Here is a 6,062-nt window from a genome sequence, read left to right as displayed (position 1 = left end):
CACTTGTTTGTCCTGAACACTTAAACTGCTCACTTTTCTTCCGAAAAATCCTTCAGGTCCCACAAATTCTTTGGTTTTTCAGCATTTTTGTGTATTTGAACGCTTTTCAACAATGACTGTATTGTTTTTTAGATCAATCTTTTCACACTGAGGACAACTGAGGGGGTGATATCTTTTTGAATTTGAATGCCAGGGTAAATGTAACTTATTTTGTCTTTTGGGAAACATGTAAGTATCTTCTGTAGCTTCTGAATAGCAGTCTTAATTAAAGAAAATATGATATTTAGGCACAATAAGAAAAATGTACACATCTTTATTCTGTTCAAAAGTTTACACCCCTGGCTCTTAAAGGAAAGAGGCTCATTCTCCAACTCCCCCCGAGTTAATAAGTTGAATCTTACCGTTTTGAAATCCATTCAGCCGTTCTCCGGATCTGGCGATGTCACTTTTAGCATAGCTAAGCATAGATCATTGAATCCTATGAGACCAATATAGCATCGCGTTCAAAAATGACCAACGAGTTTCAATATTTGTCCTATTTAAAACTTAACTCTTCTGTAGTTCAATTGTGTACTAAGACCGGCGGAAAATTTAAAGCTGTGATTTTCTAGGCCGAAAAGATTTGAAATATCGAAACTTGTTGATCAATGCTGTATTGGTCTCATAGGATTCAATGATCTATGCTAAGCTATGCTAAAAAGTGATATCGCCAGAACAGGAGAACGGCTGAATGGATTTCAAAACGGTAAAACTAAATTTATTAACTCGGGGGGGGGAGTTGAAGAATGAGTTTCTTTAATGCATTACTTCTGAATCATCAGTGAGTGTTTGTATGATGCCTCTTATTTTGGTAAAATAGATAACATTTAGCAGATTCTGCAAGGTATGTAAACTTTTGACTTCAATTGTATCTACTAGTAATTAGCGTTAATCTGGGACCTGGTGCTAATGACAAACACAATTTAAGTGGCAGCAGTCCAAATATCTGATTTCTTGAATATTGCAGATTTACAGTGACACAAAATCATTCAAGTTCCCCATTAAGGCTGGTCATCCACATACTGTAGGACAAATAAACAGCAAGATCATGCAGAGGCTCTCAATGGGGAAGTGGTTCAACACTGCAGCTGGAATTGCTTGCCAGTTCAGTGCTAAAAAGGGTAAGGATCTGTCTCGGCATGTTTAAGTGAAGTCGGATTGAAAGCGCACTCTGCAGTGACCAAGCCTCTCATCAGCAGAAAGAATTAAAAGGCTAAGCTCACCTTTGCTAAAGAGAATGTTGTGTGGAGAGAGTAGGACTGGTCCAAAGTTCACTTTAGTGATGAGGGCAATTTTAATTTATTTTGGTCTAATGGGAACTGTTTTGTTTAGCATCAAACTGAGGAAAGACTGAATCATGAATCATGGTTTGGGGGATGTTTTCTTTTATACAGCTACATGGCAGGGTGAATGCAAATGTTTATCAGAATCTCCTACTGCAACATGTCGTACCCTCCCTGCGTTCATTGCCCAATCAGCCTGTGGTTTTCACGCAAGACCCTGTTAAACTGCAAAAAAGTAAAGCAGTTTCTTGAAGCTAAGAACATTGAAATAATTAAATTGCCAGGCCAGAGTCCTGATCTAAACCTGATTGAGAATCTCTCTGGCTAAGAAACCCACTACAGTTACCAACATATGGAATTAGAGTAGACCAAGACTGACCAGCACAGTCTAAGCAACTACTGATGTCCTCTGGCCTGTTGAAATAAAACAGCATATGCTGGTTTTGATGCTGGAATGCTGGTTTTAGCTGGTTTATGCTGGTCCTTTGCTGGTTTATGCTGGTCCTTGGCTGGTTTATGCTGGTTCTTTGCTGGTTTTTGCTGGTCTTTAGCTGGTTTATGCTGGTCCTTTGCTGGTTTATGCTGGTCCTTAGCTGGTTTATGCTGGTTCTTTGCTGGTTTTTGCTGGTCTTTAGCTGGTTTATGCTGGTCCTTTGCTGGTTTTTGCTGGTCTTTAGCTGGTTCATGCTGGTTTATGCTGGTCTTTAGCCTGTTTATGCTGGTCCTTTGCTGGTTTTTGCTGGTCTTTAGCTGGTTTATGCTGGTTCTTTGCTGGTTAATGCTGGTCTTTAGCTGGTTTATGCTGGTCCTTTGCTGTTTTTTTTTCTGGTCTTTAGCTGGTTTATGCCGGTCCTTTGCTGGTTTTGGCTGGTCTATGCTGGTCTTTAGCTGGTTCATGCTGGTCCATTGCTGGTTTATGTTGGTCTTTAGCTGGTTTATGTTGGTCCTTTGCTGGTTTTTGTTGGTCTTTAGCTGGTTCATGCTGGTTCTTTGCTGGTTTATGCTGGTCTTTAGCTGGTTTATGTTGGTCCTTTGCTGGTTTTTGTTGGTCTTTAGCTGGTTCATGCTGGTTCTTTGCTGGTTTATGCTGGTCTTTAGCTGGTTTATGTTGGTCCTTTGCTGGTTTTTGTTGGTCTTTAGCTGGTTCATGCTGGTTCTTTGCTGGTTTATGCTGGTCTTTAGCTGGTTTATGCTGGTTCTTTGCTGGTTTTTGCTGGTCTTTAGCTGGTTTATGCTGGTCCTTTGCTGGTTTTTGCTGGTGTTTAGCTGGTTTATGCTGGTCCTTTGCTGGTTTTTGCTGGTCTTTAGCTGGTTTATGCTGGTTCTTTGCTGGTTAATGCTGGTCTTTAGTTGGTTTATGCTGGTCCTTTGCTGGTTTTTGCTGGTCTTTAGCTGGTTTATGCTGGTTCTTTGCTGGTTAATGCTGGTCTTTAGCTGGTTTATGCTGGTCCTTTGCTGTTTTTTTTGCTGGTCTTTAGCTGGTTTATGCTGGTCCTTTGCTGGTTTTGGCTGGTGTTTAGCTGGTTTATGCTGGTCCTTTGCTGGTTTATGCTGGTCTTTAGCTGGTTTATGTTGGTCCTTTGCTGGTTTTTGTTGGTCTTTAGCTGGTTCATGCTGGTTCTTTGCTGGTTTATGCTGGTCTTTAGCTGGTTTATGTTGGTCCTATGCTGGTTTTTGTTGGTCTTTAGCTGGTTCATGCTGGTTCTTTGCTGGTTTATGCTGGTCTTTAGCTGGTTTATGCTGGTTCTTTGCTGGTTAATGCTGGTCTTTAGCTGGTTTATGCTGGTTCTTTGCTGGTTAATGCTGGTCCTTAGCTGGTTTATGCTGGTCCTTTGCTGGTTTTTGCTGGTCTTTAGCTGGTTCATGCTGGTTCTTTGCTGGTTTATGCTGGTCTTTAGCTGGTTTATGCTGGTTCTTTGCTGGTTAATGCTGGTCTTTAGCTGGTTTATGCTGGTTCTTTGCTGGTTAATGCTGGTCTTTAGTTGGTTTATGCTGGTTCTTTGCTGGTTTATGCTGGTCTTTAGCTGGTTTATGTTGGTCCTATGCTGGTTTTTGTTGGTCTTTAGCTGGTTCATGCTGGTTCTTTGCTGGTTTATGCTGGTCTTTAGCTGGTTTATGCTGGTTCTTTGCTGGTTAATGCTGGTCTTTAGCTGGTTTATGCTGGTTCTTTGCTGGTTAATGCTGGTCCTTAGCTGGTTTATGCTGGTCCTTTGCTGGTTTTTGCTGGTCTTTAGCTGGTTTATGCTGGTTCTTTGCTGGTTAATGCTGGTCTTTAGCTGGTTTATGCTGGTCCTTTGCTGTTTTTTTGCTGGTCTTTAGCTGGTTTATGCTGGTCCTTTGCTGGTTTTGGCTGGTCTATGCTGGTCTTTAGCTGGTTCATGCTGGTCTTTAGCTGGTTTATGTTGGTCCTTTGCTGGTTTTTGTTGGTCTTTAGCTGGTTCATGCTGGTTCATGCTGGTTTATGCTGGTCTTCAGCTGGTTTATGCTGGTTCTTTGCTGGTTAATGCTGGTCTTTAGCTGGTTTATGCTGGTCCTTTGCTGTTTTTTGCTGGTCTTTAGCTGGTTTATGCTGGTCCTTTGCTGGTTTTGGCTGGTCTATGCTGGTCTTTAGCTGGTTCATGCTGGTCCATTGTTGGTTTATGCTGGTTTTTAGCTGGTTTATGTTGGTCCTTTGCTGGTTTTTGTTGGTCTTTAGCTGGTTCATGCTGGTTCTTTGCTGGTTTATGCTGGTCTTTAGCTGGTTTATGCTGGTCCTTTGCTGGTTTTTGCTGGTTTATGCTGGTCTTTAGCTGGTTCATGCTGGTCCTTTGCTGGTTTTTGCTGGTCTTTAGCTGGTTTTCGCTGGTCCTTTGCTGGTTTTTGCTGGTCTTTAGCTGGTTCATGCTGATTCTTTGCTGGTTTATGCTGGTCTTTAGCTGGTTCATGCTGGTCCTTTGCTGGTTTTTGCTGGTTTATACTGGTCCTAGACCAGCGAAGAACCAGCATAAACCAGCAAACGACCAGCAAAAACCGGCAAAAACCAGCATCCCAGCATCAAAACCTACCTAACCAGCATATGCTGTTCTTTTCAACAGGGTCTACAAATTTCTGACAGCTGTAACCCTCCAAAAGTTTAGTTGTAATCTTCCTTCTTGCTACAGTAGTTACTGTTTTCTAATTTTGATCACTGTGCTTTCCACAAAATAAAGGTTTTTGTTGAAATGCCTTTTTATATTTTGTCAAACATTTTGGTAGAATAGTAGTATACCTACAGCTAATATTCCTTCAAATTTTGAGCGACGAAGATTAACAATATTTCAGAAAAAAATCTGGATTTTTAGATTGTTCTCTAATTTTGATGACCACAGTATTTTCATACATACATACAAACATACATACATGCATGCATTCACTTTGTCACCATTTTCACAAATTTGCGTAAATTGTAGTTTACACAAAAAATAATAGTATTATTTGTCAAAAACTTGCACAAAGTTTGCATTTTCAGGTCCTCTAATGATGTTGCTGTGTAAATTAAATATTTGAAAATGGTGTTGCGTAAATGCCCCCTTAATGTTAACCATGTCTAGTGTTCTTCATCTAAGCATCTGATGCACGCATTTATTGAACCGACAGTGGATGGCTTCTCGCCTTCTCTAAAGTAAATGTTTATGGAATTAACTGGAATGTTCAGGTTGTTTGCCAGGGAGTCGCTATGTGGTTTCTTGGTGGTTGCTACTGTAGGTAGGACCAAGTCAAAAGCCTGATATAAAATCTCATATAACTACATAACGTCCTGTAGTCTCATATGGACTAAACACATCATTCTAATCTATTTCAAGCTTGTACCTCCACCAGATGTCACAGTGGAACTCATTTCAAATGGACCAGAATTTAGGGTCACCATGACCCAGGGGTCACACAAAGAACAAGTGTCAATTATGGGTCAAAGGTTAGCATCATTTGTTCACTTTGGACTGCTGCAGTAAAAAGAATGTAACAGAAGTGTCTAAATGCAAAATGGAGACCGGTAGTTCAAAATATCCTCGCTAGAAAGATGTGACCTTTGATTGAATTCACAGCATGCAGCAGAGTGAAGCTAAAGAATGACTTTTGATCTTCAAAATGACTAAATTCTAAAAGATAGGTTTACAAAAGACAAAGAAAAGACCTTCCTGTTGGATGAAAAGAACATTTTCCTCAAGAGAAACTTAAATTAATTACAGTAAAAAAGCATTTTTGGATGACTTTATAGTTCTCTATATCAAAGTTATAAAGACATTCTTTTTAGGATCTAAAAAGTCTTTCAATAGTTCTATTCCTAATACTCTCTGCAACCCCAAAACATGTAAACCATATGCAAACCATAGATAGCAACATGTTATTCATTTTAAAGAAAGAAAACAAACAATTAACAAATAAAACTATCTGTACACTGACCACAAAAGAGCTCTTCTGCTAAAATAACAGAAGATAACAATTAATTTGCATATTCACAAGGTGTTATCTCACACAAACTCCACCCTACGCAAACCACCACTGATGGAAAGTTATCTCCAACAATACATGCTGAAGACACCCACAGGGACGGGACTGTTACACCCTTGGATGAAATACCACATCTATTCATAGATATGAAATATGTAGAGTACTACATCTCTTCATACAGTACATTTTAAATATGTAATGTACCACATCTATACATAGAGATGAAATATGTTAAATATATTGCTTTATTTACAATTAAATATGAATTAGTTG

Source organism: Garra rufa, chromosome 22 (genome assembly GCF_049309525.1).
Source record: "Garra rufa chromosome 22, GarRuf1.0, whole genome shotgun sequence".
NCBI lineage: Eukaryota > Metazoa > Chordata > Actinopteri > Cypriniformes > Cyprinidae > Garra > Garra rufa.
This window is presented reverse-complemented; position numbering follows the sequence as displayed.